We start from the raw sequence: 24,702 nt of genomic DNA, 5'->3' as shown, positions 1-24,702 counted from the left end.
TATGCCAGCCCACATCAGGGCCCACGAGTCCAGACAAACAAAGTGCAGGCAGCAGGAAACAGAACAACAATGCCAGGGCTGCCTCAGGGCTCAGGACTGCAGGTAAACAAGGAGCAGGCAGCAGGAAACATAACTGTAATGCCAGGCCCAGCTCAGGTCTCAGGACTCCAGGCAAACAAGAATCAGGCAGCAGGAATCAGAACAGCACTGCCAGGCCCACCTTAGGGCTCAGGTCTCTAGGCCAATAGGGAACAGGCAGCAGGTAACATAACAGTAATGCCAGCCCACCTCAGGGCTCTGGACTCCAGGCAAACAAGGAGCAGGCAGCAGGAAACAAAACTGCAAACCCAGGCCCACCTTAGGTCTCAGGACTCCACTTAAAGAAGGAGCAGGCAGAAGGAAACAGAACAGCAATGCCTGGCCCACCTCAGTGCTCAGGTCTCCAGGCCAATGAGGAACAGGCAGCAGGAAACATAACAGTTATGCCAGGCCCACCTCAGGGCACTGGACTCCAGGCAAACAAGGAGCAATCAACAGGCAACAGAACTGCAATGCAAGGCCCGTCTCAGGGATCCGGACTCCAGGCAAGGAAGGAGCAGGCAGCAGGAAACAGAACAACAATGCCAGTGCTGCCTCAGGGCTCAGGACTGCAGGCAAACAAGGAGCAGGCAGCAGGAAACATAACTGTAATGCCAGGCCCATCTCAGGTCTCAGGACTCCAGGCAAACAAGGAGCAGGCAGCAGGAAGCAGAACAGCAATGCCAGGCCCACCTCAGGGCTAAGGACTCCATGCATACATGGAGCAGGCAGCAGGAAACAGAACAGCATTGCAAGGCCCACCTCAGGGATCAGGACTCCAGGCAAACAAGGAGCAGGCAGCAGAAAAGAAAGCATCAATGCCAGACCCACCTCAGTCAAGTAAGGACCTCGCAATAGGAAACAGAACAGCTATGCCATGCCCACATCAGGGACCAGGAATCCAGACAAACAAATTGCAGCCAGCAGAAAACAGAACAACAATGCCAGGCCCACCTCAGGGCTGAGGACTCCAGGGATACATGGAGGAGGCAGTAGGAAACAGAACTGCAATGCCAGGCCCACATCAGGGCTCAGGTCTCCAGGCAAACAAAGAGCAGGCAGCAGGAAACAGAATAACAATGCCAGTCCTGCCTCAGTGCTCAGGACTCCAGGCAAAAAAGTAGCACGCATCAGGAAACAGAACTGCAAACCCAGGCCCACCTTAGGTCTCAGGACTCCACTAAAAGAAGGAGCAGGCAGCAGGAAACAGAACTGCAAACCCAGGCCTACCTTAGGTCTCAGGACTCCAGTTAAAGAAGGAGCAGGCAGCAGGAAACAGAACACCAATGCCAGGCCTGCATCATGGCTCATGACTCCAGGCAAACAAGGAGCAGGCAGCAGGAATCAGAAGAGCAATGCCAGGCCCACCTCAGGGCTCAGGTCTCCAGACAGATGAGGAGCAGGCAGCAGGGAACATAACTGTAATGCCAGGCCCACCTCAGGTCTCAGGACTACAGGCAAACAAGGAGCAGGCAGAAGGAAGCAGAATAACAATGCCAGGCCTGCCTCATGGCTCAGGAATCCAGGAAAACAAGGAGCAGGCAGCAGGAATCAGAACAGCAATGCCAGGCCCACCTCAGGGCTTAGGTCTTCAGGCAAACAAAGAGCAGGCAGAAGGAAACAGAATAAAAATGCCAGGCCTGCCTCAGGGCTCAGGACTCCAGGCAAACAAGTAGCACGCAGCAGGAAACAGAACTGTAAACCCAGGACCACCTTAGGTCTCAGGACTCCAGTTATAGAAGGAGCAGGCAGCAGGAAACAGAACAGCAATGCCAGGCCTGCCTCATGCCTCAGGACTCCAGGCAAACAAGGAGCAGGCAGCAGGAATCAGAACAGCAATGCCAGGCCCACCTCAGGGCTCAGGTCTCCAGGCCAATAGGGAGCAGGCAGCAGGTAACATAACAGTAATGCCAGGCCCACCTCAGGGCTCTGGACTCCAGGCAAACAAGGAGCAGGCAGCAGGAAACAGAACAATAATTCCAGGCCCACCACAGGGCTCAGGACTCCGGAAAACAAAGAGTAGGCAGCAGGAAGCAGAACAGCAATGCAAGGCCCACCTCAGGGCTGAGGTTTACAGGCAAACATTGAGCAGGCAGCAGGAAACAGAACAGCAATGCCTGGCCCACCTCAGGGATCAGGACTACAGGCAAAGAAGGAGCAGGCAGCAGGAAACAGAACTGCAATGCGAGGCCCACCTCAGGGCTCAGGTCTCCAGGTAAACAAAGTGCAGGAAGCAGGAAACAGAACAGCTATCCCAGACCGACCTCAGGGCTCAGCACTCCAGTCAAACAAGGAGCAGGCAGCAGGAAACAGAACTGCAATGCCAGGTCCATCTCAGGGCTCCGGACTCCAGGCAAAGAAGGAGCAGGCAGCAGGAAACAGAACAACAATGCCAGGGCTGCCTCAGGGCTCAGGTCTCCAGGCAGATGAGGAGCATGCAGCAGGAAACATAACTGTAATGCCAGGCCCACGTCAGGTCTCTGGACTCCAGGCAAACATAGGAATAGGCAGCAGGAAGCAGAATAACAATGCCAGGCCTGCCTCATGGCTCAGGACTCCAGGAAAACAAGGAGCAGGCAGCAGGATTCAGAACAGCAATGCCAGGCCCACCTAAGGGCTCAGGACTCCAGGCAAAAAAAGAGCAGGCAGAAGGAAACAGCATAACAATGCCAGGCCTGCCTCAGGGCTCAGTACTCCAGGCAAACAAGTAGCACGCAGCAGGAAACAGAACTGCAAACCCAGGCCCACCTTAGGTCTCAGGTCTCCAGTTATAGAAGGAGCAGGCAGCAGGAAACAGAACAGCAATGCCAGGCCCAACTCAGTGCTCAGGTCTCCAGGCCAATGAGGAACAGGCAGCAGGAAACATAACAGTAATGCCAGGCCCACCTCAGGGCACTGGACTCCAGGCAAACAAGGATCAATCAACAGGAAACAGAACTGCAATGCCAGGCCCGTCTCAGGGCTCCGGACTCCATGCAAGGAAGGAGCAAGCAGCAGGAAACAGAACAACAATGCCAGGGCTGCCTCAGGGCTCAAGACTGCAGGCAAACAAGGAGCAGGCAGCAGGAAACATAACTGTAATGCCAGGCCCACCACAGGGCTCAGGACTCCGGAAAACAAAGATAAGGCAGCAGGAAGAAGAACAGCAATGCCAGGCCCACCTCAGGGCTGAGGATTCCAGGCAAGCATGGAGCAGGCAGCAGGAAACAGAACAGCAATGCGAGGCCCACCTCAGTGCTCAGGTCTCCAGTCAAACAAGGAGCAGGCAGCAGGAAACAGAACTGCAAACCCAGGCCTACCTTAGGTCTCAGGACTCCAGTTAAAGAAGGAGCAGGCAGCAGGAAACAGAACACCAATGCCAGGCCTGCATCATGGTTCATGACTCCAGGCAAACAAGGAGCAGGCAGCAGGAATCAGAAGAGCAATGCCAGGCCCACCTCAGGGCTCAGGTCTCCAGACAGATGAGGAGCAGGCAGCAGGGAACATAACTGTAATGCCAGGCCCACCTCAGGTCTCAGGACTACAGGCAAACAAGGAGCAGGCAGCAGGAAACAGAACAGCAATGCCAGGCCCACTTCAGGGATCAGGACGACAGGCAAAGAAGGAGCAGGCAGCAGGAAACAGAACTGCAATGCGAGGCCAACCTCAGGGCTCAGGTCTCCAGGTAAACAAAGTGCAGGAAGCAAGAAACAGAACAGCTATCCCAGACCGACCTCATGGCTCAGGAATCCAGGAAAACAAGGAACAGGCAGCAGGAATCAGAACAGCAATGCCAGGCCCACCTCAGGGCTCCGGACTCCAGGCAAACAAAGAGCAGGCAGAAGGAAACAGAATAAAAATGCCAGGCCTGCCTCAGGGCTCAGGACTCCAGGCAAACAAGTAGCACGCAGCAGGAAACAGAACTGTAAACCCAGGACCACCTTAGGTCTCAGGTCTCCAGTTATAGAAGGAGCAGGCAGCAGGAAACAGAACAGCAATGCCAGGCCTGCCTCATGCCTCAGGACTCCAGGCAAACAAGGAGCAGGCAGCAGGGATCAGAACAGCAATGCCAGGACCACCTCAGGGCTCAGGTCTCGAGGCCAATAGGGAGCAGGCAGCAGGTAACATAACAGTAATGCCAGGCCCACCTCAGGGCTCTGGACTCCAGGCAAACAAGGAGCAGGCAGCAGGAAACAGAACAATAATTCCAGGCCCACCACAGGGCTCAGGACTCCGGAAAACAAAGAGTAGGCAGCAGGAAGCAGAACAGCAATGCAAGGCCCACCTCAGGGCTGAGGTTTACAGGCAAACATTGAGCAGGCAGCAGGAAACAGAACAGCAATGCCTGGCCCACCTCAGGGATCAGGACTACAGGCAAAGAAGGAGCAGGCAGCAGGAAACAGAACTGCAATGCGAGGCCCACCTCAGGGCTCAGGTCTCCAGGTAAACAAAGTGCAGGAAGCAGGAAACAGAACAGCTATCCCAGACCGACCTCAGGGCTCAGCACTCCAGTCAAACAAGGAGCAGGCAGCAGGAAACCGAACTGCAATGCCAGGTCCATCTCAGGGCTCCGGACTCCAGGCAAAGAAGGAGCAGGCAGCAGGAAACAGAACAATAATGCCAGGGCTGCCTCAGGGCTCAGGTCTCCAGGCAGATGAGGAGCATGCAGCAGGAAACATAACTGTAATGCCAGGCCCACCTCAGGTCTCTGGACTCCAGGCAAACATAGGAATAGGCAGCAGGAAGCAGAATAACAATGCCAGGCCTGCCTCATGGCTCAGGACTCCAGGAAAACAAGGAGCAGGCAGCAGGATTCAGAACAGCAATGCCAGGCCCACCTAAGGGCTCAGGACTCCAGGCAAAAAAAGAGCAGGCAGAAGGAAACAGAATAACAATGCCAGGCCTGCCTCAGGGCTCAGTACTCCAGGCAAACAAGTAGCACGCAGCAGGAAACAGAACTGCAAACCCAGGCCCACCTTAGGTCTCAGGACTCCACTTAAAGAAGCAGCAGGCAGCAGGAAACAGAACAGCAATGCCAGGCCCAACTCAGTGCTCAGGTCTCCAGGCCAATGAGGAACAGGCAGCAGGAAACATAACAGTAATGCCAGGCCCACCTCAGGGCACTGGACTCCAGGCAAACAAGGATCAATCAACAGGAAACAGAACTGCAATGCCAGGCCCGTCTCAGGGCTCCGGACTCCATGCAAGGAAGGAGCAAGCAGCAGGAAACAGAACAACAATGCCAGGGCTGCCTCAGGGCTCAAGACTGCAGGCAAACAAGGAGCAGGCAGCAGGAAACATAACTGTAATGCCAGACCCACCACAGGGCTCAGGACTCCGGAAAACAAAGATTAGGCAGCAGGAAGCAGAACAGCAATGCCAGGCCCACCTCTGGGCTGAGGATTCCAGGCAAGCATGGAGCAGGCAGCAGGAAACAGAACAGCAATGCGAGGCCCACCTCAGTGCTCAGGTCTCCAGGCAAACAAAGTGCAGGAAGCAGGAAACAGAACAGCTATGCCAGGCCGACCTCAGGGCTCAGGACTCCAGTCAAACAAGGAGCAGGCAGCAGGAAACAGAACTGCAAACCCAGGCCTACCTTAGGTCTCAGGAATCCAGTTAAAGAAGGAGCAGGCAGCAGGAAACAGAACACCAATGCCAGGCCTGCATCATGGCTCATGACTCCAGGCAAACAAGGAGCAGGCAGCAGGAATCAGCAGAGCAATGCCAGGCCCACCTCAGGGCTCAGGTCTCCAGACAGATGAGGAGCAGGCAGCAGGGAACATAACTGTAATGCCAGGCCCACCTCAGGTCTCAGGACTACAGGCAAACAAGGAGCAGGCAGAAGGAAGCAGAATAACAATGTCAGGCCTGCCTCATGGCTCAGGAATCCAGGAAAACAAGGAGCAGGCAGCAGGAATCAGAACAGCAATGCCAGGCCCACCTCAGGGCTTAGGTCTTCAGGCAAACAAAGAGCAGGCAGAAGGAAACAGAATAAAAATGCCAGGCCTGCCTCAGGGCTCAGGACTCCAGGCAAACAAGTAGCACGCAGCAGGAAACAGAACTGTAAACCCAGGACCACCTTAGGTCTCAGGACTCCAGTTATAGAAGGAGCAGGCAGCAGGAAACAGAACAGCAATGCCAGGCCTGCCTCATGCCTCAGGACTCCAGGCAAACAAGGAGCAGGCAGCAGGAATCAGAACAGCAATGCCAGGCCCACCTCAGGGCTCAGGTCTCCAGGCCAATAGGGAGCAGGCAGCAGGTAACATAACAGTAATGCCAGGCCCACCTCAGGGCTCTGGACTCCAGGCAAACAAGGAGCAGGCAGCAGGAAACAGAACAATAATTCCAGGCCCACCACAGGGCTCAGGACTCCGGAAAACAAAGAGTAGGCAGCAGGAAGCAGAACAGCAATGCAAGGCCCACCTCAGGGCTGAGGTTTCCAGGCAAACAAGGAGCAGGCAGCAGGAATCAGAACAGCAATGCCAGGCCCACCTCAGGGCTCACGTCTCCAGGCCAATAGGGAGCAGGCAGCAGGTAACATAACAGTAATGCCAGGCCCACCTCAGGGCTCTGGACTCCAGGCAAACAAGGAGCAGGCAGCAGGAAACAGAACAATAATTCCAGGCCCACCACAGGGCTCAGGACTCCGGAAAACAAAGAGTAGGCAGCAGGAAGCAGAACAGCAATGCAAGGCCCACCTCAGGGCTGAGGTTTCCAGGCAAACATTGAGCAGGCAGCAGGAAACAGAACAGCAATGCCAGGCCCACCTCAGGGATCAGGACGACAGGCAAAGAAGGAGCAGGCAGCAGGAAACAGAACTGCAATGCGAGGCCAACCTCAGGTCTCAGGTCTCCAGGTAAACAAAGTGCAGGAAGCAGGAAACAGAACAGCTATCCCAGACCGACCTCATGGCTCAGGAATCCAGGAAAACAAGGAACAGGCAGCAGGAATCAGAACAGCAATGCCAGCCCCACCTCAGGGCTCCGGACTCCAGGCAAACAAAGAGCAGGCAGAAGGAAACAGAATAAAAATGCCAGGCCTGCCTCAGGGCTCAGGACTCCAGGCAAACAAGTAGCACGCAGCAGGAAACAGAACTGTAAACCCAGGACCACCTTAGGTCTCAGGTCTCCAGTTATAGAAGGAGCAGGCAGCAGGAAACAGAACAGCAATGCCAGTCCTGCCTCATGCCTCAGGACTCCATGCAAACAAGGAGCAGGCAGCAGGAATCAGAACAGCAATGCCAGGCCCACCTCAGGGCTCAGGTCTCGAGGCCAATAGGGAGCAGGCAGCAGGTAACATAACAGTAATGCCAGGCCCACCTCAGGGCTCTGGACTCCAGGCAAACAAGGAGCAGGCAGCAGGAAACAGAACAATAATTCCAGGCCCACCACAGGGCTCAGGACTCCGGAAAACAAAGAGTAGGCAGCAGGAAGCAGAACAGCAATGCAAGGCCCACCTCAGGGCTGAGGTTTACAGGCAAACATTGAGCAGGCAGCAGGAAACAGAACAGCAATGCCTGGCCCACCTCAGGGATCAGGACTACAGGCAAAGAAGGAGCAGGCAGCAGGAAACAGAACTGCAATGCGAGGCCCACCTCAGGGCTCAGGTCTCCAGGTAAACAAAGTGCAGGAAGCAGGAAACAGAACAGCTATCCCAGACCGACCTCAGGGCTCAGCACTCCAGTCAAACAAGGAGCAGGTAGCAGGAAACAGAACTGCAATGCCAGGTCCATCTCAGGGCTCCGGACTCCAGGCAAAGAAGGAGCAGGCAGCAGGAAACAGAACAACAATGCCAGGGCTGCCTCAGGGCTCAGGTCTCCAGGCAGATGAGGAGCATGCAGCAGGAAACATAACTGTAATGCCAGGCCCACCTCAGGTCTCTGGACTCCAGGCAAACATAGGAATAGGCAGCAGGAAGCAGAATAACAATGCCAGGCCTGCCTCATGGCTCAGGACTCCAGGAAAACAAGGAGCAGGCAGCAGGATTCAGAACAGCAATGCCAGGCCCACCTAAGGGCTCAGGACTCCAGGCAAAAAAAGAGCAGGCAGAAGGAAACAGAATAACAATGCCAGGCCTGCCTCAGGGCTCAATACTCCAGGCAAACAAGTAGCACGCAGCAGGAAACATAACTGTAATGCCAGGCCCACCTTAGGTCTCAGGACTCCACTTAAAGAAGCAGCAGGCAGCAGGAAACAGAACAGCAATGCCAGGCCCAACTCAGTGCTCAGGTCTCCAGGCCAATGAGGAACAGGCAGCAGGAAACATAACAGTAATGCCAGGCCCACCTCAGGGCACTGGACTCCAGGCAAACAAGGATCAATCAACAGGAAACAGAACTGCAATGCCAGGCCCGTCTCAGGGCTCCGGACTCCATGCAAGGAAGGAGCAAGCAGCAGGAAACAGAACAACAATGCCAGGGCTGCCTCAGGGCTCAAGACTGCAGGCAAACAAGGAGCAGGCAGCAGGAAACATAACTGTAATGCCAGGCCCACCACAGGGCTCAGGACTCCGGAAAACAAAGATTAGGCAGCAGGAAGCAGAACAGCAATGCCAGGCCCACCTCAGGGCTGAGGATTCCAGGCAAGCATGGAGCAGGCAGCAGGAAACAGAACAGCAATGCGAGGCCCACCTCAGTGCTCAGGTCTCCAGGCAAACAAAGTGCAGGAAGCAGGAAACAGAACAGCTATGCCAGGCCGACCTCAGGGCTCAGGACTCCAGTCAAACAAGGAGCAGGCAGCAGGAAACAGAACTGCAAACCCAGGCCTACCTTAGGTCTCAGGACTCCAGTTAAAGAAGGAGCAGGCAGCAGGAAACAGAACACCAATGCCAGGCCTGCATCATGGCTCATGACTCCAGGCAAACAAGGAGCAGGCAGCAGGAATCAGAAGAGCAATGCCAGGCCCACCTCAGGGCTCAGGTCTCCAGACAGATGAGGAGCAGGCAGCAGGGAACATAACTGTAATGCCAGGCCCACCTCAGGTCTCAGGACTACAGGCAAACAAGGAGCAGGCAGAAGGAAGCAGAATAACAATGCCAGGCCTGCCTCATGGCTCAGGAATCCAGGAAAACAAGGAGCAGGCAGCAGGAATCAGAACAGCAATGCCAGGCCCACCTCAGGGCTTAGGTCTTCAGGAAAACAAAGAGCAGGCAGAAGGAAACAGAATAAAAATGCCAGGCCTGCCTCAGGGCTCAGGACTCCAGGCAAACAAGTAGCACGCAGCAGGAAACAGAACTGTAAACCCAGGACCACCTTAGGTCTCAGGACTCCAGTTATAGAAGGAGCAGGCAGCAGGAAACAGAACAGCAATGCCAGGCCTGCCTCATGCCTCAGGACTCCAGGCAAACAAGGAGCAGGCAGCAGGAATCAGAACAGCAATGCCAGGCCCACCTCAGGGCTCAGGTCTCCAGGCCAATAGGGAGCAGGCAGCAGGTAACATAACAGTAATGCCAGGCCCACCTCAGGGCTCTGGACTCCAGGCAAACAAGGAGCAGGCAGCAGGAAACAGAACAATAATTCCAGGCCCACCACAGGGCTCAGGACTCCGGAAAACAAAGAGTAGGCAGCAGGAAGCAGAACAGCAATGCAAGGCCCACCTCAGGGCTGAGGTTTCCAGGCAAACATTGAGCAGGCAGCAGGAAACAGAACAGCAATGCCAGGCCCACCTCAGGGATCAGGACGACAGGCAAAGAAGGAGCAGGCAGCAGGAAACAGAACTGCAATGCGAGGCCAACCTCAGGGCTCAGGTCTCCAGGTAAACAAAGTGCAGGAAGCAGGAAACAGAACAGCTATCCCAGACCGACCTCAGGGCTCAGCACTCCAGTCAAACAAGGAGCAGGCAGCAGGAAACAGAACTGCAATGCCAGGTCCATCTCAGGGCTCCAGACTCCAGGCAAAAAAGGAGCAGGCAGCAGGAAACAGAACAACAATGCCAGGGCTGCCTCAGGGCTCAGGTCTCCAGGCAGATGAGGAGCATGCAGCAGGAAACATAAATGTAATGCCAGGCCCACCTCAGGTCTCTGGACTCCAGGCAAACATAGGAATAGGCAGCAGGAAGCAGAATAACAATGCCAGGCCTGCCTCATGCCTCAGGACTCCAGGAAAACAAGGAGCAGGCAGCAGGATTCAGAACAGCAATGCCAGGCCCACCTAAGGGCTCAGGTCTCCAGGCAAAAAAAGAGCAGGCAGAAGGAAACAGAATAACAATGCCAGGCCTGCCTCAGGGCTCAGTACTCCAGGCAAACAAGTAGCACGCAGCAGGAAACAGAACTGCAAACCCAGGCCCACCTTAGGTCTCAGGACTCCACTTAAAGAAGCAGCAGGCAGCAGGAAACAGAACAGCAATGCCAGGCCCAACTCAGTGCTCAGGTCTCCAGGCCAATGAGGAACAGGCAGCAGGAAACATAACAGTAATGCCAGGCCCACCTAAGGGCTCAGGTCTCCAGGCAAAAAAAGAGCAGGCAGAAGGAAACAGAATAACAATGCCAGGGCTGCCTCAGGGCTCAAGACTGCAGGTAAACAAGGAGCAGGCAGCAGGAAACATAACTGTAATGCCAGGCCCACCACAGGGCTCAGGACTCCGGAAAACAAAGATTAGGCAGCAGGAAGCAGAACAGCAATGCCAGGCCCACCTCAGGGCTGAGAATTCCAGGCAAGCATGGAGCAGGCAGCAGGAATCAGAACAGCAATGCGAGGCCCACCTCAGTGCTCAGGTCTCCAGGCAAACAAAGTGCAGGAAGCAGGAAACAGAACAGCTATGCCAGGCCGACCTCAGGGCTCAGGACTCCAGTCAAACAAGGAGCAGGCAGCAGGAAACTGAACTGCAATGCAAGGCCCGTCTCAGGGCTCAGGACTCCAGGCAAAGAAGGAGCAGGCAGCAGGAAACAGAACTGCAATGCCAGGCCCGTCTCAGGGCTCAGGACTCCAGGCAAACAAGTAGCACGCAGCAGGAAACAGAACTGTAAACCCAGGACCACCTTAGGTCTCAGGTCTCCAGTTATAGAAGGAGCAGGCAGCAGGAAACAGAACAGCAATGCCAGGCCTGCCTCATGCCTCAGGACTCCAGGCAAACAAGGAGCAGGCAGCAGGAATCAGAACAGCAATGCCAGGCCCACCTCAGGGCTCAGGTCTCCAGGCCAATAGGGAGCAGGTAGCAGGTAACATAACAGTAATGCCAGGCCCACCTCAGGGCTCTGGACTCCAGGCAAACAAGGAGCAGGCAGCAGGAAACAGAACAATAATTCCAGGCCCACCACAGGGCTCAGGACTCCGGAAAACAAAGAGTAGGCAGCAGGAAGCAGAACAGCAATGCAAGGCCCACCTCAGGGCTGAGGTTTACAGGCAAACATTGAGCAGGCAGCAGGAAACAGAACAGCAATGCCTGGCCCACCTCAGGGATCAGGACTACAGGCAAAGAAGGAGCAGGCAGCAGGAAACAGAACTGCAATGCGAGGCCCACCTCAGGGCTCAGGTCTCCAGGTAAACAAAGTGCAGGAAGCAGGAAACAGAACAGCTATCCCAGACCGACCTCAGGGCTCAGCACTCCAGTCAAACAAGGAGCAGGCAGCAGGAAACAGAACTGCAATGCCAGGTCCATCTCAGGGCTCCGGACTCCAGGCAAAGAAGGAGCAGGCAGCAGGAAACAGAACAACAATGCCAGGGCTGCCTCAGGGCTCAGGTATCCAGGCAGATGAGGAGCATGCAGCAGGAAACATAACTGTAATGCCAGGCCCACCTCAGGTCTCTGGACTCCAGGCAAACATAGGAATAGGCAGCAGGAAGCAGAATAACAATGCCAGGCCTGCCTCATGGCTCAGGACTCCAGGAAAACAAGGAGCAGGCAGCAGGATTCAGAACAGCAATGCCAGGCCCGCCTAAGGGCTCAGGACTCCAGGCAAAAAAAGAGCAGGCAGAAGGAAACAGAATAACAATGCCAGGCCTGCCTCAGGGCTCAGTACTCCAGGCAAACAAGTAGCACGCAGCAGGAAACAGAACTGCAAACCCAGGCCCACCTTAGGTCTCAGGACTCCACTTAAAGAAGCAGCAGGCAGCAGGAAACAGAACAGCAATGCCAGGCCCAACTCAGTGCTCAGGTCTCCAGGCCAATGAGGAACAGGCAGCAGGAAACATAACAGTAATGCCAGGCCCACCTCAGGGCACTGGACTCCAGGCAAACAAGGATCAATCAACAGGAAACAGAACTGCAATGCCAGGCCCGTCTCAGGGCTCCGGACTCCATGCAAGGAAGGAGCAAGCAGCAGGAAACAGAACAACAATGCCAGGGCTGCCTCAGGGCTCAAGACTGCAGGCAAACAAGGAGCAGGCAGCAGGAAACATAACTGTAATGCAAGGCCCACCACAGGGCTCAGGACTCCGGAAAACAAAGATTAGGCAGCAGGAAGCAGAACAGCAATGCCAGGCCCACCTCAGGGCTGAGGATTCCAGGCAAGCATGGAGCAGGCAGCAGGAAACAGAACAGCAATGCGAGGCCCACCTCAGTGCTCAGGTCTCCAGGCAAACAAAGTGCAGGAAGCAGGAAACAGAACAGCTATGCCAGGCCGACCTCAGGGCTCAGGACTCCAGTCAAACAAGGAGCAGGCAGCAGGAAACAGAACTGCAAACCCAGGCCTACCTTAGGTCTCAGGACTCCAGTTAAAGAAGGAGCAGGCAGCAGGAAACAGAACACCAATGCCAGGCCCACCTCAGGGCTCAGGTCTCCAGACAGATGAGGAGCAGGCAGCAGGGAACATAACTGTAATGCCAGGCCCACCTCAGGTCTCAGGACTACAGGCAAACAAGGAGCAGGCAGAAGGAAGCAGAATAACAATGCCAGGCCTGCCTCATGGCTCAGGAATCCAGGAAAACAAGGAGCAGGCAGCAGGAATCAGAACAGCAATGCCAGGCCCACCTCAGGGCTTAGGTCTTCAGGCAAACAAAGAGCAGGCAGAAGGAAACAGAATAAAAATGCCAGGCCTGCCTCAGGGCTCAGGACTCCAGGCAAACAAGTAGCACGCAGCAGGAAACAGAACTGTAAACCCAGGACCACCTTAGGTCTCAGGACTCCAGTTATAGAAGGAGCAGGCAGCAGGAAACAGAACAGCAATGCCAGGCCTGCCTCATGCCTCAGGACTCCAGGCAAACAAGGAGCAGGCAGCAGGAATCAGAACAGCAATGCCAGGCCCACCTCAGGGCTCAGGTCTCCAGGCCAATAGGGAGCAGGCAGCAGGTAACATAACAGTAATGCCAGGCCCACCTCAGGGCTCTGGACTCCAGGCAAACAAGGAGCAGGCAGCAGGAAACAGAACAATAATTCCAGGCCCACCACAGGGCTCAGGACTCCGGAAAACAAAGAGTAGGCAGCAGGAAGCAGAACAGCAATGCAAGGCCCACCTCAGGGCTGAGGTTTCCAGGCAAACAAGGAGCAGGCAGCAGGAATCAGAACAGCAATGCCAGGCCCACCTCAGGGCTCACGTCTCCAGGCCAATAGGGAGCAGGCAGCAGGTAACATAACAGTAATGCCAGGCCCACCTCAGGGCTCTGGACTCCAGGCAAACAAGGAGCAGGCAGCAGGAAACAGAACAATAATTCCAGGCCCACCACAGGGCTCAGGACTCCGGAAAACAAAGAGTAGGCAGCAGGAAGCAGAACAGCAATGCAAGGCCCACCTCAGGGCTGAGGTTTCCAGGCAAACATTGAGCAGGCAGCAGGAAACAGAACAGCAATGCCAGGCCCACCTCAGGGATCAGGACGACAGGCAAAGAAGGAGCAGGCAGCAGGAAACAGAACTGCAATGCGAGGCCAACCTCAGGTCTCAGGTCTCCAGGTAAACAAAGTGCAGGAAGCAGGAAACAGAACAGCTATCCCAGACCGACCTCATGGCTCAGGAATCCAGGAAAACAAGGAACAGGCAGCAGGAATCAGAACAGCAATGCCAGCCCCACCTCAGGGCTCCGGACTCCAGGCAAACAAAGAGCAGGCAGAAGGAAACAGAATAAAAATGCCAGGCCTGCCTCAGGGCTCAGGACTCCAGGCAAACAAGTAGCACGCAGCAGGAAACAGAACTGTAAACCCAGGACCACCTTAGGTCTCAGGTCTCCAGTTATAGAAGGAGCAGGCAGCAGGAAACAGAACAGCAATGCCAGTCCTGCCTCATGCCTCAGGACTCCATGCAAACAAGGAGCAGGCAGCAGGAATCAGAACAGCAATGCCAGGCCCACCTCAGGGCTCAGGTCTCGAGGCCAATAGGGAGCAGGCAGCAGGTAACATAACAGTAATGCCAGGCCCACCTCAGGGCTCTGGACTCCAGGCAAACAAGGAGCAGGCAGCAGGAAACAGAACAATAATTCCAGGCCCACCACAGGGCTCAGGACTCCGGAAAACAAAGAGTAGGCAGCAGGAAGCAGAACAGCAATGCAAGGCCCACCTCAGGGCTGAGGTTTACAGGCAAACATTGAGCAGGCAGCAGGAAACAGAACAGCAATGCCTGGCCCACCTCAGGGATCAGGACTACAGGCAAAGAAGGAGCAGGCAGCAGGAAACAGAACTGCAATGCGAGGCCCACCTCAGGGCTCAGGTCTCCAGGTAAACAAAGTGCAGGAAGCAGGAAACAGAACAGCTATCCCAGACCGACCTCAGGGCTCAGCACTCCAGTCAAACAAGGAGCAGGTAGCAGGAAACAGAACTGCAATGCCAGGTCCATCTCAGGGCTCCGGACTCCAGGCAAAGAAGGAGCAGGCAGCAGGAAACAGAACAACAATGCCAGGGCTGCCTCAGGGCTCAGGTCTCCAGGCAGATGAGGAGCATGCAGCAGGAAACATAACTGTAATGCCAGGCCCACCTCAGGTCTCTGGACTCCAGGCAAACATAGGAATAGGCAGCAGGAAGCAGAATAACAATGCCAGGCCTGCCTCATGGCTCAGGACTCCAGGAAAACAAGGAGCAGGCAGCAGGATTCAGAACAGCAATGCCAGGCCCACCTAAGGGCTCAGGACTCCAGGCAAAAAAAGAGCAGGCAGAAGGAAACAGAATAACAATGCCAGGCCTGCCTCAGGGCTCAATACTCCAGGCAAACAAGTAGCACGCAGCAGGAAACATAACTGTAATGCCAGGCCCACCTTAGGTCTCAGGACTCCACTTAAAGAAGCAGCAGGCAGCAGGAAACAGAACAGCAATGCCAGGCCCAACTCAGTGCTCAGGTCTCCAGGCCAATGAGGAACAGGCAGCAGGAAACATAACAGTAATGCCAGGCCCACCTCAGGGCACTGGACTCCAGGCAAACAAGGATCAATCAACAGGAAACAGAACTGCAATGCCAGGCCCGTCTCAGGGCTCCGGACTCCATGCAAGGAAGGAGCAAGCAGCAGGAAACAGAACAACAATGCCAGGGCTGCCTCAGGGCTCAAGACTGCAGGCAAACAAGGAGCAGGCAGCAGGAAACATAACTGTAATGCCAGGCCCACCACAGGGCTCAGGACTCCGGAAAACAAAGATTAGGCAGCAGGAAGCAGAACAGCAATGCCAGGCCCACCTCAGGGCTGAGGATTCCAGGCAAGCATGGAGCAGGCAGCAGGAAACAGAACAGCAATGCGAGGCCCACCTCAGTGCTCAGGTCTCCAGGCAAACAAAGTGCAGGAAGCAGGAAACAGAACAGCTATGCCAGGCCGACCTCAGGGCTCAGGACTCCAGTCAAACAAGGAGCAGGCAGCAGGAAACAGAACTGCAAACCCAGGCCTACCTTAGGTCTCAGGACTCCAGTTAAAGAAGGAGCAGGCAGCAGGAAACAGAACACCAATGCCAGGCCTGCATCATGGCTCATGACTCCAGGCAAACAAGGAGCAGGCAGCAGGAATCAGAAGAGCAATGCCAGGCCCACCTCAGGGCTCAGGTCTCCAGACAGATGAGGAGCAGGCAGCAGGGAACATAACTGTAATGCCAGGCCCACCTCAGGTCTCAGGACTACAGGCAAACAAGGAGCAGGCAGAAGGAAGCAGAATAACAATGCCAGGCCTGCCTCATGGCTCAGGAATCCAGGAAAACAAGGAGCAGGCAGCAGGAATCAGAACAGCAATGCCAGGCCCACCTCAGGGCTTAGGTCTTCAGGAAAACAAAGAGCAGGCAGAAGGAAACAGAATAAAAATGCCAGGCCTGCCTCAGGGCTCAGGACTCCAGGCAAACAAGTAGCACGCAGCAGGAAACAGAACTGTAAACCCAGGACCACCTTAGGTCTCAGGACTCCAGTTATAGAAGGAGCAGGCAGCAGGAAACAGAACAGCAATGCCAGGCCTGCCTCATGCCTCAGGACTCCAGGCAAACAAGGAGCAGGCAGCAGGAATCAGAACAGCAATGCCAGGCCCACCTCAGGGCTCAGGTCTCCAGGCCAATAGGGAGCAGGCAGCAGGTAACATAACAGTAATGCCAGGCCCACCTCAGGGCTCTGGACTCCAGGCAAACAAGGAGCAGGCAGCAGGAAACAGAACAATAATTCCAGGCCCACCACAGGGCTCAGGACTCCGGAAAACAAAGAGTAGGCAGCAGGAAGCAGAACAGCAATGCAAGGCCCACCTCAGGGCTGAGGTTTCCAGGCAAACATTGAGCAGGCAGCAGGAAACAGAACAGCAATGCCAGGCCCACCTCAGGGATCAGGACGACAGGCAAAGAAGGAGCAGGCAGCAGGAAACAGAACTGCAATGCGAGGCCAACCTCAGGGCTCAGGTCTCCAGGTAAACAAAGTGCAGGAAGCAGGAAACAGAACAGCTATCCCAGACCGACCTCAGGGCTCAGCACTCCAGTCAAACAAGGAGCAGGCAGCAGGAAACAGAACTGCAATGCCAGGTCCATCTCAGGGCTCCAGACTCCAGGCAAAAAAGGAGCAGGCAGCAGGAAACAGAACAACAATGCCAGGGCTGCCTCAGGGCTCAGGTCTCCAGGCAGATGAGGAGCATGCAGCAGGAAACATAAATGTAATGCCAGGCCCACCTCAGGTCTCTGGACTCCAGGCAAACATAGGAATAGGCAGCAGGAAGCAGAATAACAATGCCAGGCCTGCCTCATGCCTCAGGACTCCAGGAAAACAAGGAGCAGGCAGCAGGATTCAGAACAGCAATGCCAGGCCCACCTAAGGGCTCAGGTCTCCAGGCAAAAAAAGAGCAGGCAGAAGGAAACAGAATAACAATGCCAGGCCTGCCTCAGGGCTCAGTACTCCAGGCAAACAAGTAGCACGCAGCAGGAAACAGAACTGCAAACCCAGGCCCACCTTAGGTCTCAGGACTCCACTTAAAGAAGCAGCAGGCAGCAGGAAACAGAACAGCAATGCCAGGCCCAACTCAGTGCTCAGGTCTCCAGGCCAATGAGGAACAGGCAGCAGGAAACATAACAGTAATGCCAGGCCCACCTAAGGGCTCAGGTCTCCAGGCAAAAAAAGAGCAGGCAGAAGGAAACAGAATAACAATGCCAGGGCTGCCTCAGGGCTCAAGACTGCAGGTAAACAAGGAGCAGGCAGCAGGAAACATAACTGTAATGCCAGGCCCACCACAGGGCTCAGGACTCCGGAAAACAAAGATTAGGCAGCAGGAAGCAGAACAGCAATGCCAGGCCCACCTCAGGGCTGAGAATTCCAGGCAAGCATGGAGCAGGCAGCAGGAATCAGAACAGCAATGCGAGGCCCACCTCAGTGCTCAGGTCTCCAGGCAAACAAAGTGCAGGAAGCAGGAAACAGAACAGCTATGCCAGGCCGACCTCAGGGCTCAGGACTCCAGTCAAACAAGGAGCAGGCAGCAGGAAACTGAACTGCAATGCAAGGCCCGTCTCAGGGCTCAGGACTCCAGGCAAAGAAGGAGCAGGCAGCAGGAAACAGAACTGCAATGCCAGGCCCGTCTCAGGGCTCAGGACTCCAGGCAAACAAGTAGCACGCAGCAGGAAACAGAACTGTAAACCCAGGACCACCTTAGGTCTCAGGTCTCCAGTTATAGAAGGAGCAGGCAGCAGGAAACAGAACAGCAATGCCAGGCCTGCCTCATGCCTCAGGACTCCAGGCAAACAAGGAGCAGGCAGCAGGAATCAGAACAGCAATGCCAGGCCCACCTCAGGGCTCAGGTCTCCAGGCCAATAGGGAGCAGGTAGCAGGTAACATAACAGTAATGCCAGGCCCACCTCAGGGCTCTGGACTCCAGGCAAACAAGGAGCAGGCAGCAGGAAACAGAACAATAATTCCAGGCCCACCACAGGGCTCAGGACTCCGGAAAACAAAGAGTAGGCAGCAGGAAGCAGAACAGCAATGCAAGGCCCACCTCAGGGCTGAGGTTTACAGGCAAACATTGAGCAGGCAGCAGGAAACAGAACAGCAATGCCTGGCCCACCTCAGGGATCAGGACTACAGGCAAAGAAGGAGCAGGCAGCAGGAAACAGAACTGCAATGCGAGGCCCACCTCAGGGCTCAGGTCTCCAGGTAAACAAAGTGCAGGAAGCAGGAAACAGAACAGCTATCCCAGACCGACCTCAGGGCTCAGCACTCCAGTCAAACAAGGAGCAGGCAGCAGGAAACAGAACTGCAATGCCAGGTCCATCTCAGGGCTCCGGACTCCAGGCAAAGAAGGAGCAGGCAGCAGGAAACAGAACAACAATGCCAGGGCTGCCTCAGGGCTCAGGTATCCAGGCAGATGAGGAGCATGCAGCAGGAAACATAACTGTAATGCCAGGCCCACCTCAGGTCTCTGGACTCCAGGCAAACATAGGAATAGGCAGCAGGAAGCAGAATAACAATGCCAGGCCTGCCTCATGGCTCAGGACTCCAGGAAAACAAGGAGCAGGCAGCAGGATTCAGAACAGCAATGCCAGGCCCGCCTAAGGGCTCAGGACTCCAGGCAAAAAAAGAGCAGGCAGAAGGAAACAGAATAACAATGCCAGGCCTGCCTCAGGGCTCAGTACTCCAGGCAAACAAGTAGCACGCAGCAGGAAACAGAACTGCAAACCCAGGCCCACCTTAGGTCTCAGGACTCCACTTAAAGAAGCAGCAGGCAGCAGGAAACAGAACAGCAATGCCAGGCCCAACTCAGTGCTCAGGTCTCCAGGCCAATGAGGAACAGGCAGCAGGAAACATAACAGTAATGCCAGGCCCACCTCAGGGCACTGGACTCCAGGCAAACAAGGATCAATCAACAGGAAACAGAACTGCAATGCCAGGCCCGTCTCAGGGCTCCGGACTCCATGCAAGGAAGGAGCAAGCAGCAGGAAACAGAACAACAATGCCAGGGCTGCCTCAGGGCTCAAGACTGCAGGCAAACAAGGAGCAGGCAGCAGGAAACATAACTGTAATGCAAGGCCCACCACAGGGCTCAGGACTCCGGAAAACAAAGATTAGGCAGCAGGAAGCAGAACAGCAATGCCAGGCCCACCTCAGGGCTGAGGATTCCAGGCAAGCATGGAGCAGGCAGCAGGAAACAGAACAGCAATGCGAGGCCCACCTCAGTGCTCAGGTCTCCAGGCAAACAAAGTGCAGGAAGCAGGAAACAGAACAGCTATGCCAGGCCGACCTCAGGGCTCAGGACTCCAGTCAAACAAGGAGCAGGCAGCAGGAAACAGAACTGCAAACCCAGGCCTACCTTAGGTCTCAGGACTCCAGTTAAAGAAGGAGCAGGCAGCAGGAAACAGAACACCAATGCCAGGCCCACCTCAGGGCTCAGGTCTCCAGACAGATGAGGAGCAGGCAGCAGGGAACATAACTGTAATGCCAGGCCCACCTCAGGTCTCAGGACTACAGGCAAACAAGGAGCAGGCAGAAGGAAGCAGAATAACAATGCCAGGCCTGCCTCATGGCTCAGGAATCCAGGAAAACAAGGAGCAGGCAGCAGGAATCAGAACAGCAATGCCAGGCCCACCTCAGGGCTTAGGTCTTCAGGCAAACAAAGAGCAGGCAGAAGGAAACAGAATAAAAATGCCAGGCCTGCCTCAGGGCTCAGGACTCCAGGCAAACAAGTAGCACGCAGCAGGAAACAGAACTGTAAACCCAGGACCACCTTAGGTCTCAGGACTCCAGTTATAGAAGGAGCAGGCAGCAGGAAACAGAACAGCAATGCCAGGCCTGCCTCATGCCTCAGGACTCCAGGCAAACAAGGAGCAGGCAGCAGGAATCAGAACAGCAATGCCAGGCCCACCTCAGGGCTCAGGTCTCCAGGCCAATAGGGAGCAGGCAGCAGGTAACATAACAGTAATGCCAGGCCCACCTCAGGGCTCTGGACTCCAGGCAAACAAGGAGCAGGCAGCAGGAAACAGAACAATAATTCCAGGCCCACCACAGGGCTCAGGACTCCGGAAAACAAAGAGTAGGCAGCAGGAAGCAGAACAGCAATGCAAGGCCCACCTCAGGGCTGAGGTTTACAGGCAAACATTGAGCAAGCAGCAGGAAACAGAACAGCAATGCCCGGCCCACCTCAGGGATCAGGACTACAGGCAAAGAAGGAGCAGGCAGCAGGAAACAGAACTGCAATGCGAGGCCCACCTCAGGGCTCAGGTCTCCAGGTAAACAAAGTGCAGGAAGCAGGAAACAGAACAGCTATCCCAGACCGACCTCAGGGCTCAGCACTCCAGTCAAACAAGGAGCAGGCAGCAGGAAACAGAACTGCAATGCCAGGTCCATCTCAGGGCTCCGGACTCCAGGCAAAGAAGGAGCAGGCAGCAGGAAACAGAACAACAATGCCAGGGCTGCCTCAGGGCTCAAGACTGCAGGCAAACAAGGAGCAGGCAGCAGGAAACATAACTGTAATGCCAGGCCCACCACAGGGCTCAGGACTCCGGAAAACAAAGATTAGGCAGCAGGAAGCAGAACAGCAATGCCAGGCCCACCTCAGGGCTGAGGATTCCAGGCAAGCATGGAGCAGGCAGCAGGAAACAGAACAGCAATGCGAGGCCCACCTCAGTGCTCAGGTCTCCAGGAAAACAAAGTGCAGGAAGCAGGAAACAGAACAGCTATGCCAGGCCGACCTCAGGGCTCAGGACTCCAGTCAAACAAGGAGCAGGCAGCAGGAAACAGAACTGCAAACCCAGGCCTACCTTAGGTCTCAGGACTCCAGTTAAAGAAGGAGCAGGCAGCAGGAAACAGAACACCAATGCCAGGCCTGCATCATGGCTCATGACTCCAGGCAAACAAGGAGCAGGCAGCAGGAATCAGAAGAGCAATGCCAGGCCCACCTCAGGGCTCAGGTCTCCAGACAGATGAGGAGCAGGCAGCAGGGAACATAACTGTAATGCCAGGCCCACCTCAGGTCTCAGGACTACAGGCAAACCAGGAGCAGGCAGAAGGAAGCAGAATAACAATGCCAGGCCTGCCTCATGGCTCAGGAATCCAGGAAAACAAGGAGCAGGCAGCAGGAATCAGAACAGCAATGCCAGGCCCACCTCAGGGCTTAGGTCTTCAGGCAAACAAAGAGCAGGCAGAAGGAAACAGAATAAAAATGCCAGGCCTGCCTCAGGGCTCAGGACTCCAGGCAAACAAGTAGCACGCATCAGGAAACAGAACTGTAAACCCAGGACCACCTTAGGTCTCAGGACTCCAGTTATAGAAGGAGCAGGCAGCAGGAAACAGAACAGCAATGCCAGGCCTGCCTCATGCCTCAGGACTCCAGGCAAACAAGGAGCAGGCAGCAGGAATCAGAACAGCAATGCCAGGCCCACCTCAGGGCTCAGGTCTCCAGGCCAATAGGGAGCAGGCAGCAGGTAACATAACAGTAATGCCAGGCCCACCTCAGGGCTCTGGACTCCAGGCAAACAAGGAGCAGGCAGCAGGAAACAGAACAATAATTCCAGGCCCACCACAGGGCTCAGGACTCCGGAAAACAAAGAGTAGGCAGCAGGAAGCAGAACAGCAATGCAAGGCCCAACTCAGTGCTCAGGTCTCCAGGCCAATGAGGAACAGGCAGCAGGAAACATAACAGTAATGCCAGGCCCACCTCAGGGCACTGGACTCCAGGCAAACAAGGATCAATCAACAGGAAACAGAACTGCAATGCCAGGCCCGTCTCAGGGCTCCGGACTCCATGCAAGGAAGGAGCAAGCAGCAGGAAACAGAACAACAATGCCAGGGCTGCCTCAGGGCTCAAGACTGCAGGCAAACAAGGAGCAGGCAGCAGGAAACATAACAGCAATGCCAGGCCCACCTCAGGGCTGAGGATTCCAGGCAAGCATGGAGCAGGCAGCAGGAAACAGAACAGCAATGCGAGGCCCACCTCAGTGCTCAGGTCTCCAGGCAAACAAAGTGCAGGAAGCAGGAAGCAGGAAACAGAACAGCTATGCCAGGCCGACCTCAGGGCTCAGGACTCCAGTCAAACAAGGAGCAGGCAGCAGGAAACAGAACTGCAAACCCAGGCCTACCTTAGGTCTCAGGACTCCAGTTAAAGAAGGAGCAGGCAGCAGGAAACAGAACACCAATGCCAGGCCTGCATCATGGCTCATGACTCCAGGCAAACAAGGAGCAGGCAGCAGGAATCAGAAGAGCAATGCCAGGCCCACCTCAGGGCTCAGGTCTCCAGACAGATGAGGAGCACGCAGCAGGGAACATAACTGTAATGCCAGGCCCACCTCAGGTCTCAGGACTACAGGCAAACAAGGAGCAGGCAGAAGGAAGCAGAATAACAATGCCAGGCCTGCCTCATGGCTCAGGAATCCAGGAAAACAAGGAGCAGGCAGCAGGAATCAGAACAGCAATGCCAGGCCTGCCTCAGGGCTCAGGACTCCAGGCAAACAAGTAGCACGCAGCAGGAAACAGAACTGTAAACCCAGGACCACCTTAGGTCTCAGGACTCCAGTTATAGAAGGAGCAGGCAGCAGGAAACAGAACAGCAATGCCAGGCCTGCCTCATGCCTCAGGACTCCAGGCAAACAAGGAGCAGGCAGCAGGAATCAGAACAGCAATGCCAGGCCCACCTCAGGGCTCAGGTCTCCAGGCCAATAGGGAGCAGGCAGCAGGTAACATAACAGTAATGCCAGGCCCACCTCAGGGCTCTGGACTCCAGGCAAACAAGTAGCACGCAGCAGGAAACAGAACAATAATTCCAGGCCCACCACAGGGCTCAGGACTCCGGAAAACAAAGAGTAGGCAGCAGGAAGCAGAACAGCAATGCAAGGCCCAACTCAGTGCTCAGGTCTCCAGGCCAATGAGGAACAGGCAGCAGGAAACATAACAGTAATGCCAGGCCCACCTCAGGGCACTGGACTCCAGGCAAACAAGGATCAATCAACAGGAAACAGAACTGCAATGCCAGGCCCGTCTCAGGGCTCCGGACTCCATGCAAGGAAGGAGCAAGCAGCAGGAAACAGAACAACAATGCCAGGGCTGCCTCAGGGCTCAAGACTGCAGGCAAACAAGGAGCAGGCAGCAGGAAACATAACTGTAATGCCAGGCCCACCACAGGGCTCAGGACTCCGGAAAACAAAGATTAGGCAGCAGGAAGCAGAACAGCAATGCCAGGCCCACCTCAGGGCTGAGGATTCCAGGCAAGCATGGAGCAGGCAGCAGGAAACAGAACAGCAATGCGAGGCCCACCTCAGTGCTCAGGTCTCCAGGCAAACAAAGTGCAGGAAGCAGGAAACAGAACAGCTATGCCAGGCCCAACTCAGTGCTCAGGTCTCCAGGCCAATGAGGAACAGGCAGCAGGAAACATAACAGTAATGCCAGGCCCACCTCAGGGCACTGGACTCCAGGCAAACAAGGATCAATCAACAGGAAACAGAACTGCAATGCCAGGCCCGTCTCAGGGCTCCGGACTCCATGCAAGGAAGGAGCAAGCAGCAGGAAACAGAACAACAATGCCAGGGCTGCCTCAGGGCTCAAGACTGCAGGCAAACAAGGAGCAGGCAGCAGGAAACATAACTGTAATGCCAGGCCCACCACAGGGCTCAGGACTCCGGAAAACAAAGATTAGGCAGCAGGAAGCAGAACAGCAATGCCAGGCCCACCTCAGGGCTGAGGATTCCAGGCAAGCATGGAGCAGGCAGCAGGAAACAGAACAGCAATGCGAGGCCCACCTCAGTGCTCAGGTCTCCAGGCAAACAAAGTGCAGGAAGCAGGAAACAGAACAGCTATGCCAGGCCGACCTCAGGGCTCAGGACTCCAGTCAAACAAGGAGCAGGCAGCAGGAAACAGAACTGCAAACCCAGGCCTACCTTAGGTCTCAGGACTCCAGTTAAAGAAGGAGCAGGCAGCAGGAAACAGAACACCAATGCCAGGCCTGCATCATGGCTCATGACTCCAGGCAAACAAGGAGCAGGCAGCAGGAATCAGAAGAGCAATTCCAGGCCCACCTCAGGGCTCAGGTCTCCAGACAGATGAGGAGCAGGCAGCAGGGAACATAACTGTAATGCCAGGCCCACCTCAGGTCTCAGGACTACAGGCAAACAAGGAGCAGGCAGAAGGAAGCAGAATAACAATGCCAGGCCTGCCTCATGGCTCAGGAATCCAGGAAAACAAGGAGCAGGCAGCAGGAATCAGAACAGCAATGCCAGGCCCACCTCAGGGCTTAGGTCTTCAGGCAAACAAAGAGCAGGCAGAAGGAAACAGAATAAAAATGCCAGGCCTGCCTCAGGGCTCAGGACTCCAGGCAAACAAGTAGCACGCAGCAGGAAACAGAACTGTAAACCCAGGACCACCTTAGGTCTCAGGA

The sequence above is a fragment of the Narcine bancroftii genome, chromosome 5, assembly GCF_036971445.1.
Source record: "Narcine bancroftii isolate sNarBan1 chromosome 5, sNarBan1.hap1, whole genome shotgun sequence".
NCBI classification, from domain to species: domain Eukaryota; kingdom Metazoa; phylum Chordata; class Chondrichthyes; order Torpediniformes; family Narcinidae; genus Narcine; species Narcine bancroftii.
The sequence above is the reverse complement of the archived record's forward strand: the minus strand, read 5'-3'. Positions refer to the sequence as shown.